Source organism: Leptopilina heterotoma, unplaced genomic scaffold (genome assembly GCF_015476425.1).
Source record: "Leptopilina heterotoma isolate Lh14 unplaced genomic scaffold, ASM1547642v1 Lhet_197, whole genome shotgun sequence".
In the NCBI taxonomy this organism is placed as follows: Eukaryota; Metazoa; Arthropoda; class Insecta; order Hymenoptera; family Figitidae; genus Leptopilina; species Leptopilina heterotoma.
The window spans coordinates 518941-532135 of NW_025110913.1; the positions used below are offsets into that span (position 1 = coordinate 518941).

Below are 13195 nucleotides of genomic sequence, written 5' to 3' on the forward strand. Positions count from 1 at the left end.
CATAATTTTTCATAATTTCTGAATTAAATTTTATTCAAAACTTGAATAATTTTTGTTAAATAAACATTAAAATAATTATTTAATTTTCCATAAAAATTAAAATATTTTTAAAAAAATCAATATGAAACCTTTTTCAAATTTAAAAAATTTCTAAAAATTACAACTAAAATTCTACCAAAATTCAATAATTTTTTCTTGAAATTTTTAAAGAAAATGATTCAAAAGTTATCAAGTTTTAAATAATAATAAATTAAAATTTGTTTTTTTAAATAAATCTGTAAATATTATAACATTTATACAACAATTAAAATTTTCAAAGTTTTCAATTCAAAAATCTTTTGACATTTTATTTATTATTTCTAAAAATTCATTTTTGAATCAATTCTTATTAGAAAGTTCTACGAGAATTCAAATATTTAAATACAAAAATAAATATTTTATTGAATAATTGAATGTCTCTCAAAATTGAATTCCCATAAACAATTTTATAAAAATTTTTTTTTTTCGAGGATTTCTTTCATTTTTATGAAAAATAATTGAAATCCTGCAATTCTTGCGCAGAATTTTTTTTTAAATTTTATGAAAATTGTATTTTAAATAATTAGATTCCTGTGAAAATGTTGTTCTTTATAAAAATAATTTAATTCTTGAAACGAATCTTATTATAACCTTTTAAAATAATTGAAATCCTGCGATGAGTTTTATTAATATGAAAATAATTAAATTCTTGCAACAATTTTATTAAAATTTTTTATAATAATTGAATTTTCTCAAAAGAATTTTATTATTTACGAAAATAATTCAATGCTTGCACAGAATTTTATTTAAAAAATTTTTAAATAATTGATTTTTTTGAAAAATGTTATGAAAATTGTATATTAAATAATTGAATTCCTGTGAAAATGTTATTCTTTATGAAAATAATTGAATTCTTGAAATGAATCTTATTATAATATTTTTAAAAATAATTGAAATCTTGAGATGAGTTTTATTATTTATGAAAATAATTGAATTCTTGCAAAGAATTTTAACATAATTTTTAAAAATAATTGAAATCCTGAGATGAGTTTTATTATTTATGAAAATAATTGAATTCTTTCAAGAAATTTTATTAAAATTTTTAAAAATAATTGATTTTTCTTAAATTTATGAAAATTGTATTTTAAATAATTGCATTTCTGTGAAAATTTTATTTTTTATAAAAATTATTGAATTATTAAAACGTATCTTATTATTAGAATTTTTAGAAAAAATTGAAATTCTGAGATGAGTTTTATTATTTATGAAAATAATTGAATTCTCGCAACAAATGTTTAAAAAAAATTGAATTTCTCCGAAGAATTTTATTATTTTTGAAAATAATTATTGAATTCTTGTATAAAATTTTATAAAAGTTTTTTTTAATAATTGATTTTTTTGAAAAATTTTATGAAAATTGTATTTTAAATAATTGAATTCATGTCAAAATTTTATTCTTTATGAAAATAATTGAATTTTCGCAAAGAATAGAATCCAATTTTTTTTTTAAATAATATGATTATTTTGGGAAATTTTATTAAAATAGTAAATATTGGAAAATAATTGAATTTCGAAAAATTTTGAAAAATTGAACCGTTTGAAAGAACATTATTATAATTTTTGAGAATAATTTGTTTATTTTAACTGCTAGGTTTAATTTTGCAAATTCTGAAAAAAGAAAAAAGTAGATCGAGAAAAGTATTCAAATAGCAGCAAGTCTAAAAAAATTGTTAATAGTAGGTTTTACACTGAAAAAAAAATTAATTTGATTCAAATAACCGATTAATTGACTATTATCAATTAAATATTTAATTGAATCAAATAATATTTATTGGATTCAATTAAATGGTATTTTCTTCAAATACTGAAATTACTGGTTCAAATACCATTTAATTGACTCCAATAAATATTATTTGATTCAAGTAAATATTTAATTGATAATAGTCAAGTAAACGGTTATTTGAATGAAATAAATTTTTTTTCAGTGTAGTAAATGAGTGCGAAGCCTGTTTTCATTTTCTTCTCAATAATTTACCAATTTAAAAAAAGAAAATCTCAAATGTTCCATTAAAAAAAATCTACCAAGTTTATAATTTAATTGTAAAATTCCTACTTATTTTTTTTACGAAACAAGTGAATTTTTTGTACGCATTTTTCCATTACATATATCAATCCATCTATGTCCTTCAAGAAAAGTCAAAAGCCTTGGATATTTTCCTTTAATAAAATCTCAAATGCAGAAAAGTGACTATAAGGACTTTTGTACACGAGAAAACAAGCAAAAAAAAAGAAAAAAAAGAAAAAAAGAAGAAGAAAAAGGAAGAAAAAAAGTAGACACAGAAGAGACGGCAAAAGACAAAGGTACGACAAAAAGAAACGAGAAAGAAAGATCATTTTTCTCTGGCGATGCTGAAATATAGCGTGGAAAATAACGAAAGCAAGGAAGAGAAAAAGAGAGACACTATATAGCGGAGACGCTAACTGAAATTAAAAGCGACCAGCTGCGTTTTCACCACCTCGTAATATTCAAAACTCGTAAAAGTCCGTTATTAAATTCGAATATCGTGCAAAGAAAGACGTACATTATTAAAAAAAAATTGTCTCAATTTTCAACCTCTAAATCAATAATATCGTCGAATCAGCTCTAGAAAAATTTACATACACACCATATTCTCTTTTCAATCTCTTTAACAAATACTTTTTTAGAGAAAAAAAATTCCTTCTCAATTTTTCTAAGAGAGAATTGCAAAAAAAAATCAAAAAAATGTCACTACATCAAATAATTACTAAAACAAGAATGTTGAAATAAAAAATTTTTCATCTTGTTTTCCATGCAATATTTACAACGAAGGACAAAAAAAAATATAAATTTATGATCCCTAAAATATGAAAGGTGTATTGCTTTAGACTCTACATGTACATTCACCTACTCAGTGGAAAGAAGCACATATTTCTTTCACATTTTAAGCGACGAATGTGTTGTGTGCTTTCAACACAAGATAAATTTTCATATCCACATGACAGGAACAATAAATCGAAACTACATACTCCTGTTATTTTTCATGTTTCACAGTTATTTGTCGTTCCAGCAAAAATTTTCATTAATTTTTAATATAATGTAAATAATTTTCGTTATTACTAGAAATACCGTATAATATCTATAAATAATAGATCTTAGTAAATAAAATAATACTCTCCAAATTTGAATCAGTTAAAAAACTGCTTTAGAAGCAAAAAGTCATTCTAAACTGAGTTTTTCTAATTAATTTAAGGTAATAAAAGAGGGGAAAAGAGAAAAAAAGGTGATCTCTAATTAATTATAAATATATACTCCGAAAAAAAAATTTTTTTATTCAAATAAACGATTATCTGTCTATTAAAAAATAAATATTGTATCAAAAAATGTTAATTTTCAATTTTCATAAGGAAATAATTTACATAATTTCTATTTCTTAATTACAATTGTGTTTTAATAATATTCAAACTTTTCAAAAATAAAGGTAAAATTTTTTTTATAAATTCTATTTGTCAATTACAAATTTTAATTAAAAATGAAATTGAAACTTTTTAAATTTTTAGAAAATAAAGGAAAAAATTTTACTCAAAAAAATGTTCTGTTATTTTTATTTATGAATTTCTTTCATTGTAAAATTATTCAAAAACATTAATAACTTCTTTTTTAAATAAATATTTAATTATTATTATTTTTCTATAGGAATTAAGATTTTCAAAAATTTCAAACTCAAACCTTTTTAAAAATTAAACAACTTTAAAAATATTTCTTCATTTTTTATAATAATTAAAGATGAACGAGAGGTAAAATAATTATTTTATATTATAAGAATATTGTTAATGTAACTTCGTCAAAATTATTTTTATATTCAATTATTAAATAAAATTTAAACTAAAATTCATTTTTAAATCAATTTTTCTTAGAAAATTCTACAAGAATTCAATCATTTAAATACTAAAATAAATTATTTTTTGAATAATTGAATATTTCTTAAAATTTAATTAAAATTTAAAATTTAATTCTTATAAAGAATTTTATTACCAAATTTTTAAATAATTGAATTCTTTCGACGAATTTAAATAAAATTTTTAAATAATATATTTACATTTTTCAGGAAATTTGAGTAAAATTGTATTAAAAATAATTGAAATTCTGCGATGATTTTTTTTATTTATGAAAATAATTGATTTTTGCAAAGAATTTTACTATAACTTTTAAAAATAATTTGAATCCTGCGATAAGTTTTATTATTATGAAAATAATTGAATTCTTGGAACAAATTTTACTAAAATTTTTAAATTAATTGATTTTTTTGAAAAATGTTATAAAAATTATATGTTAAATAATAATTGAATTGCTGTGAAAATTTTATTCTTTATAAAAATAATTGAATCCTTAAAACGAATCTTATTATAATTTTTTTAAATAATGAAATCCTGAGATGAGTTTTATTATTTATGAAAATAATTGAATTCTTGCAAAGAGTTTTACAATAACTTTTAAAAATAATTGAAATCCTGAGATAAGTTTTTTTATTTATGAAAATAATTGAATTCTTGCAAAGAATTTTACTATAACTTTTAAAAATAATTTAAATCCTGCGATGAGTTTTATTATTATGAAAATAATTGAATTTTTTGAACAAATTTTATTAAAAATTTTAAATTGATTGATTTTTTTGAAAAATGTTATGAAAATTTTATGTTAAATAATTGAATTCCTGTGAAAATGTTATTCTTTATGAAAATAATTGAATTCTTGAAATGAATCTTATTATAATATTTAAAAGTAGTAAAGATATTAAGAAATTATTGAAATGAGGAAAATTTTTGAAAATAATTGAATTTTGAAGAACAATTTTAAATATTTATAAAGATAATTGGGATTTTGTTGAGATTTTGTTCAATTTTGAACATAATTGAATTTTGTGATAAGAATTTTATTATTTTTGAAAGTAATTGAATTTCTGCAATCATTCGTAACTTCTTCAAAATTCAAGTTTTTTAAATAAAATTCTTCTGTAAATCTATTATTCTTAATAATTTATTAAATATTCATGGAAAAATTTAACTAATTTTAATTATTAATAGTTATAATAATAACTATATTCCAATTCATATTTTATTTTTATTAAAATAAATTCGAATTAAAAATTTTTACTTTCTATTATTTTCAAAATTGCTAATTTTATTATAAAATGTAAGTAAAAAGCTAGTTAAAATTAAAATATAATTATTATTTTTAAATTATTTAATTAAAGTAAATATTTTATTTGATAATAGATAAGTAATCATTTATTTGAATCATTTTTTTTTTTTGAGCGATAATATAATAAACATTAACATAAATATTGTAATAAACAAATACTTTCAAATACCTATAATGTATGCAAGAAAAAACCCTCCAATTTTGATAAAATCCTGTAACGAATTTCCTATTTTCTTTTTTTTTATATTTGAAACAAATTTCCGGTTTAAATCAACATCGGTGTTTATATTCGGTTCTTCAATTAGTGGATGGGTTGGAGTATACTTAAAGCCCTTTCTATGTGATTCGTGCTTGCTTCTTTTTATTCTATATACTTATAGGAATTCCCAAGCATTTAGAAGGAGAGGGGGGAAGGTGGATCTAATTCTATGATTACGATAACATTCTTCAATCTACTATCAAAAGGATCGGAAAATCTCAGTTGGATAGGAAACAAAATGAATGGGAAACTCTCCTTGAATTCTTTCTATTGAAAGTTTTGAATGCGGCGAGTGTGCCTACGGCTCAAAATATTCTGATTAATTACGTTTCTATTAAATAATTCTACAATGCTGTTATTTATAATAATAATCATAGTAATTCTGGGTTGCCACAAAAATTTAATTTTGTTTATCCCTGACTTTTCCCTGATTTCCAGACTTAGTTTTGATTTTTTTCCAGACTCTAAAGAACCCCTAAAGATAAGTACTTTTGATAAAATTCCCTAAATTTTCCCTCATTTCCCTGACCTGTCAATTGCTAACGATATGTTCGATATCATAATCTAAGACTTCCTTTAGGCATCAAAATTTACTGTAATGTAAAAGTCTGATGTTTTTTTAAAAATAATATTAAAAGACTCACCTCTTTATTTCTCCTCGTTGCAAGAAGATCTGCGTTGAAGAAACTGGATTTTTTTAGAAGAAACTGGAATCGTACAGGAAAATATTTTTCTGAATCCTTTCGTAAATTTTAGTAACTGATGATTTATCGAGCAAGCTGACAGTACAAAGAAATAAGACCCTTGTCGTTCAAAGAGTCTGGTGATGCGTCTTTTCTCAAATGACACCTGCAATTAGAAAGAAATTTGTAATTAAATTCCGAGTAGTGTTTAAAGTTAGGCTAACGATATGTTCAATAGCTAAATTTAATATTTTTATGGCAACTCTGTAAATATTATCATTACAATGAAAAAAATATATTTGCTTCAAATAACTGAATACTTGACTATTAACAAACAAATATTTATTTTTATCAAATAATTTCTATTTGAGTCAATTTATTTGACTTTTTTTTAAATTTATAATTTGCTTCAAATACTATAATTATTGTTTCAAATAAAATATATTTGATTAAAATAAAAATTACTTGAATGAAGTGAATATTCATTTGATAAGAGACAAGTTGTCGGTGATTTGAATCAAATAAATTTATTTAGTGTATAATTATTATTGTTATTATTATCATTTTTATTTTTACTTTTATTGTTATTATTAATTTACAATTATTATACAGATGCACTATTATAATCACCAGTTTTATTCTTTTTATTATTTTTGACAATTATTGATACATTTTTATTTTCAACATAATTTAAAAATACTTTTCATATATCGTATACGTTTTCTTCAATTCCAAAAAATTTATAATTGCAGTCACGCAAACTGCATTAGTTTAAGAAAATAGTGGCCAGTTTATTATGTATGAAATAAAAATGCTTAAAAGATATGCCGTGAATTCTCGAATTTTGTTAGTAAAAATATCACGTGCAAGGATTTATCTTGGATTCCGGATTGTGTGGACGGCTTATAGGAGCCTTCTGGTTATGTGGTTAAATACACATTTTATCTTTCAAATTGTATAGATATTTAGAGGTGCAGTATAGCTCGCTACATTTTTCAGTAAAAAAAAAAATGAATAAAAAATATCGATAATAAATAAAAAATGTACATAATTCTATATCGAGCATATATTATTATAAAAGAAAAATTATTTTCAAATAACTACATCATATACTGAATATTAATATTATTCTTCTGACGAATATATTAATTAAAAAAAACATGTTTGATTCAGCAAATAAAAAAATACTAAATGAAATATTTTACATTAATAAATATTTGCCAAAAAGAAGTTAATAGAGAAAATTAATTACGCTCCAATAAATTTTATTTCACAGAAAAATTAATGTATCAATATTACATATTATGCACTCCATTTCAATCATTAAAATAATTTCGAAATTATTCTCAAATATTCTGTTAAATTGAATTCGCCAAAACTGTTCCAATTAATTGCTTCTTTATAGAGAAACTTTAATTCAAAATTATTTATAAAAAAATTGTTTGTTATTTTGTTGTTATTAATAATTCGACAGATCTATAAATTATTAAAAAGAAATAATAACAAATAGTTACAATAATAATAACAATATTTTTTGCTAAATAATAGTTTTATAATGAAACTATTATTATTATCAAATAATAATAATTTTATTTCCTGAATAATAATAATAATAATAATAATAATAACAATAATAATTTTTATCAAGTCTAATAGTTAATTTGAGAATTTCGGATTAAAATAAAAATTTTTTTGGATCAAGAAAAATTTAATCTTTAAATAGGCGTTAAAATTCAAGTTTCAAAAGAAGAAGAAGAAGGTTATCAGTTATTAAACATATTTAATTATTTTTAAATGCATAAAAATATGGAAAGTTATATATTAAATATAAAACTGCATATATATACAATATAGAGTAAAAAATTTGGAATTTTTCTCATATATCAATTATGAAACATTCCTGTGATTCTACGCGTTTTAAATTTATAACGGCTTCCCTATTCGAGGAATTCAAAGAGCAATTCACAGTTTCGAACAATGCAAAATTCTACACGGCTTTTCACTCTTTCCGCATACTGAACCGACACGTGTAACTGACATTATGTATTAAATATTTTTCACTTATTGCGCACCATCATGCCAGAATCATTCAATAGTTTCAAAACCGCGGATTAAACAGGATTAAGCACTTTGTTTATAGGGGGTATATGCAATTTTCATCAGAAACAAGAATATATACATATATATATAGCAATGAAAATTATCCAATTGAAATTAATTTAAATTTAATAATATATACACTTTCATTGATTCTATTTTAGCTTTTACAGTATAAAAATGTATATATATTATATTTAAATTTGTCACTTTTGGTAAATAATTATTACTATTATTTTCCCATGGGAATTAAGATTTTCGAAAACTTCAAAATTCAAACCTTTTCAAATACAAAAATTTATAAGAACTACTCTACTTTAACTTTTACAAAATTATTTATATGTAAATTTCAATTTAATTATTTTATAGAATTTCCATATCTTACACTGAAAAAAAAATGTATTTGATTCAAATAACCGATTAATTGACTATTATCAATTAAATATTTAATTGAATCAAAAAATATTTATTCTAGTCAATTAAATGACATTTGCTTCAAATATTGAAATTATTGGTTCAAATACCATTTAATTGACTCCAATAAATATTATTTGATTCAAGTAAATATTTAATTGATAATAGTCAATTAATCGGTTATTTGAATCAATTAATTTTTTTTTTTCAGTGTACTAATTTAATTATTTTTAATCATTTTTGAGAAAGTTTGTTAAAAAATCAATTACTCAAAAAAACTGAAAATTCGCCTGAAATAATTCTGAAATCCACTTGTTTGAAATTCAATTTTACAAAATTTCATTTGTTCGAAAATTAATCAATTAAATATTCAAAACTTTAACTAATTACAAAATAAAATTAAAAATTGTTGAAAAAACAGGGTTAACACAAAAATTTAATTTTGTTTATCCCAGACTTTTCCCTGATTTACAGACAAAATTTTGACCTTTTGAAATTCAATAATTCATAACAATATTATTATAAAACATTAACATATCGATCAATAATTTTAAAAAATTCAATTAAACGTTTTCAGAAAAATAAATTGTGCAGAATTGTTAGTTAAAAATATGAAAATTTTTATTAGAAAATTCCACGAGAATTCAAGTATTTAAATAGAAAAATAAATAATTTGATTATTTATTAAAGTTTAATTCTCATAAAGAATTTTATCAACAAATTTTCAAATAATTGCATTCTGTTGACAAATTTTAATAAAATTTTTAAGAATAAATACATTTTTCGAAAAATTCGATTCAAATTGTATTAAAAATAATTGAAATTCTACTATAAGATTTATTATTTATGAAAATTATTAAATCATAATACAAAATTTTATTATTTATGCGAAAATAATTTAATTATTGCGAAGAAATTTATAAAAAATTTGAAAATAATTGAATTCCTGTGAAATTTTTATTATTTATGAGAATAATTAAATGTTTGCGTAAAATTTAAAAAAAAACTTTTTTAAGTAATTGAATTCTTTTGAAAAACTTTATTAAAATATTAGATATTGAAAATCTATGAGTTGAGAACATTTTTTGAAATTAATTGAAATTTACAAAGAATTTTATTATAATTTTTAATAATTGAATTTTGAAGAAGAATTTTATTATTTTTTTTAAAGATAATTGAATTTCTACGAAGAATTTTATTACTTTTAAAAATAGTTGAATTTCTGTAATCATTCTGCGATGAGTTTTATTATTTATCAGAATAATTGAATTTCTAAAAAGAATTTTATTATTTATAAAAGTAATTGTATTATTGTGAATAAATATATATATATATATATAAAAATTTTGTAAATAATTGAATTCCTGTGAAATTTTTATTATTTATGAAAATAATAAAATTTTTTCGTAGAATTTTATTTAAATCTTTTTTAAATAATTGAATTTTTTTGGAAATTTTTGTTAAAATAGTATTCTGCAAAGTATTTTATTAATTTTCAAAAAACTTGACTTCTTGTGATAAATTTTGATATTTATGAAAAAAATTGAAGTTTGGAATAGAATTTTATTAAAATTTCTTAAAATAATTGATTTTATGAGGAGAATTTTGTTGTTTAACAAGATAATTGAATTCTTTTGCAGAATTACTTAAGAATTTTTTGAAAATAATTGATTTTCTGCGACGAATTAAAAGTTATTTATGAAAATATTGGAATTATTGCAACGAATTTTTTTTATTTTATAGAATAATTGAATTTTTCTTAAATTTGAATTCTTTCGTCAAGTTTTAATAAAATTTTTAAGAATAACTGCATTTTTCGAGGAATTTATTTAAAATTGTATTAAAAATATTTAAAATTCTGACGTGAGAAAATAATTGAATTCCTAAATGAAATTTTCTTATTTATGATAATAATTGAATGTTTTCGTAGAATTTTATCAAAAACTGTTTCCAATAATTAAATTTTTTGATAAATTTTATGAAAATAGTAAATATTGAAAATCATTGAATTATGAAAAACTTTTGACAATAATTGAAATTTTGCATAGAATTGTATTTAAATTTTTCGAAAATAATTGAATTTTTAACGAAAAATTTTGCTATTTATAAAGATAATTGAATTCTTGACAAAATATTCGTTAAAATTTTTTAAAATAATTAAATTTCTTCGAAGAATTTTATTACTTTTAAAAATAATTGAATTCTTTTGATGAATGTTGTTATTTATAAAAATAATTTAATTTTACAATGAATTTTTTTTAAATTCCTAAAAATAATTGAATCTTTGTAAAGAATCTTGTCATTTATCAAGATAATTGCATTAAAACTTTGAAAATAATTAAATAATATTAAAAAATTAATTCTGGTCAGAAATAGAAACAAATTTTGAAGGTTTTGTATTTTGTTTCCGAGGCAAACAAAAAAAACACTAAAAACTCAGAATTTTCTTATGAATTTCAAAAATTTAATTTTTTCCAGTACTTTTAATAAAAATCCCTAACTTTTCCCTGAATTCCCTGACCTGTGGCAACCCTGATGAAGATTCGTCCGAACGCGAGCTTTCACAAACCAAAAGTCCTTACGCACCATTTAAGAGTGCAGTGTAAATAGAAAATACAGAAGAAAAAGGGGATAAAAGAAGAAGAATTGAAAAGATAGAGATGAAAGTAGTAACAAACGACTAATAATTCCTATAAGAAAAATCCTAGTTTACTTCAAAAGATACCTTCACTTTAGTGTCGATTTTCTTTTTCTTTGAGTCACTGTTATAGATGAAATACAATAAAATTGCTTATAACGTAATATGATACCGTACATAAAATTTCAAATTGAGAAATATTGAAAAATTTATATGGTGTACGGTTTCTCCAAGTGTTGAATTCCCAGTAGAGTCTCGCGCGTACTTTTGCGGATTTACGCTCGGTTTAGTTTTAAGTTCAAGCGCATATGTTACTCTGAAAAGTTTTTGAGGACATTGACCAACTAGAGGAGTAGAATAAAACATTCTCGTGTGACTTGCGAGAGTTGCGCTATATACATACACACTATATACATATATATAGAGTATAAAAGAGAAAAGAGACATTCGTCTTAGCCGACAGAGGATTATGTTTGCAAGTGATCTCATGCAAGGAATACCATAAATTTTCCTCTCTTGTGGCGAAAAGGCTCTTCGCTTGCTATAACAAACGAGCACATAACAGAGGCTAAACCCGCGCTCCGCGGCCAGAAGCAAAACGCTAGCAATTTGGTTAATGCGCCGGTTTTAATGAAGGTGTGGTGTTTGCATTGAGACACGGACTCTTAGTGAAAATAATTAATCTTCACCTAGGATAAATACAATTATCACGTACACTCATTGCACTCTAAATTGATAGTTGTGGAATTATTTATTTTTTCAATTTTTTAATTCTTTTCCCTAAAAAAATTATAATCAGGGTTGACACTCAACCTGGAAACCTGGAAAACCTGGAAATGTCAAGAAATTTTATAAACCTTGAAAAAACCTTGAAAAGTCAGGGAATTTTAATCTGAATCCTAGAAAATTATTGCCTTCTAAAATTATTGTGCTCATTCTTGAAATCTAATTTTACTTAAATATTTCAAAATTAATTCAATTTTAAAACAGGCGTTAACAATTTTTAAAAATACATAATCTTCAAAAGGATTTAATTTGAAATTTTGTAAAATTTCAATTTTGAATAAATTAATAAAATAATAAAAATTCCACAGGAATTCTATTATTTACAAATTTTTTATAACCTTCTTCGCAATAATTAAATTATTTTCATAAATAATAAAATTCTTTTTAGGAATTCAATTATTCTCATAAATATTAAAACTCATCGCGGGATTTCAATAATTTGTAAAAATTGTAATAAAATTCCTTGCAATAATTCCATTATATTCATAAATAATAAAACTGTTTGCAGGATTTCAAATATTTTTAAAAATTAGAATAAAAATTCGTTACAAGAATTCAATTAGTTTCATAAATAATAAAACTTATCACAGAATTTCAATTATTTTTAATATAATTTTAATCGAATTACGCGAAAAATGTCCTGGAAAAAATGATCCACCAGTTCCCTTAAGTTTTGCAAAAGTATTCAATTATTTAAAAAAAATTTTACTAAAATTCTACGCTAAAATATAATTATTTTCATAAATAATAAAAATTTCAAATGAATTCAATTATTTACGGATTTTTTTATAAAAAAATGTGTTTCTTCGCAATAATGCAATTATTTTGATAAATATTAAGACTCATCGCAGAATTTTAATTATTTTGAATAAATTTTAATGGGATTTCTCGAAAAATTTAATTATTCTTAAAAATTTTATTAAAATTCATTAAAAAAATTCAATTATTTTAAAAAGCCTTCTTATAATTTATTTATTAAAATTTAAGTATTATTGTCAATATATTTTTAATTAAATTTCTTGAAAGAATTAAATTATTTCCAAAAATTTTAATGACATTCTTTTTAACAATTAAATTAT

At 20.9% G+C, this 13195-nt stretch overlaps 1 protein-coding gene across 4 annotated transcripts in view; it reads right to left on the minus strand.

Annotated features, from left to right (window-relative positions):
- LOC122500987 (band 7 protein AGAP004871-like) overlaps nt 1-13195 on the minus strand; it is a 283194-nt gene that overhangs the window by 233761 nt on the left and 36238 nt on the right. For all 4 annotated transcript variants that reach the window (XR_006301530.1, XM_043610180.1, XM_043610181.1 and 1 more), the window contains one exon: nt 6143-6347. The gene's annotated coding sequence lies outside the window, so the exon portion shown is untranslated. The remainder of the gene's footprint in view (nt 1-6142; nt 6348-13195) is intronic.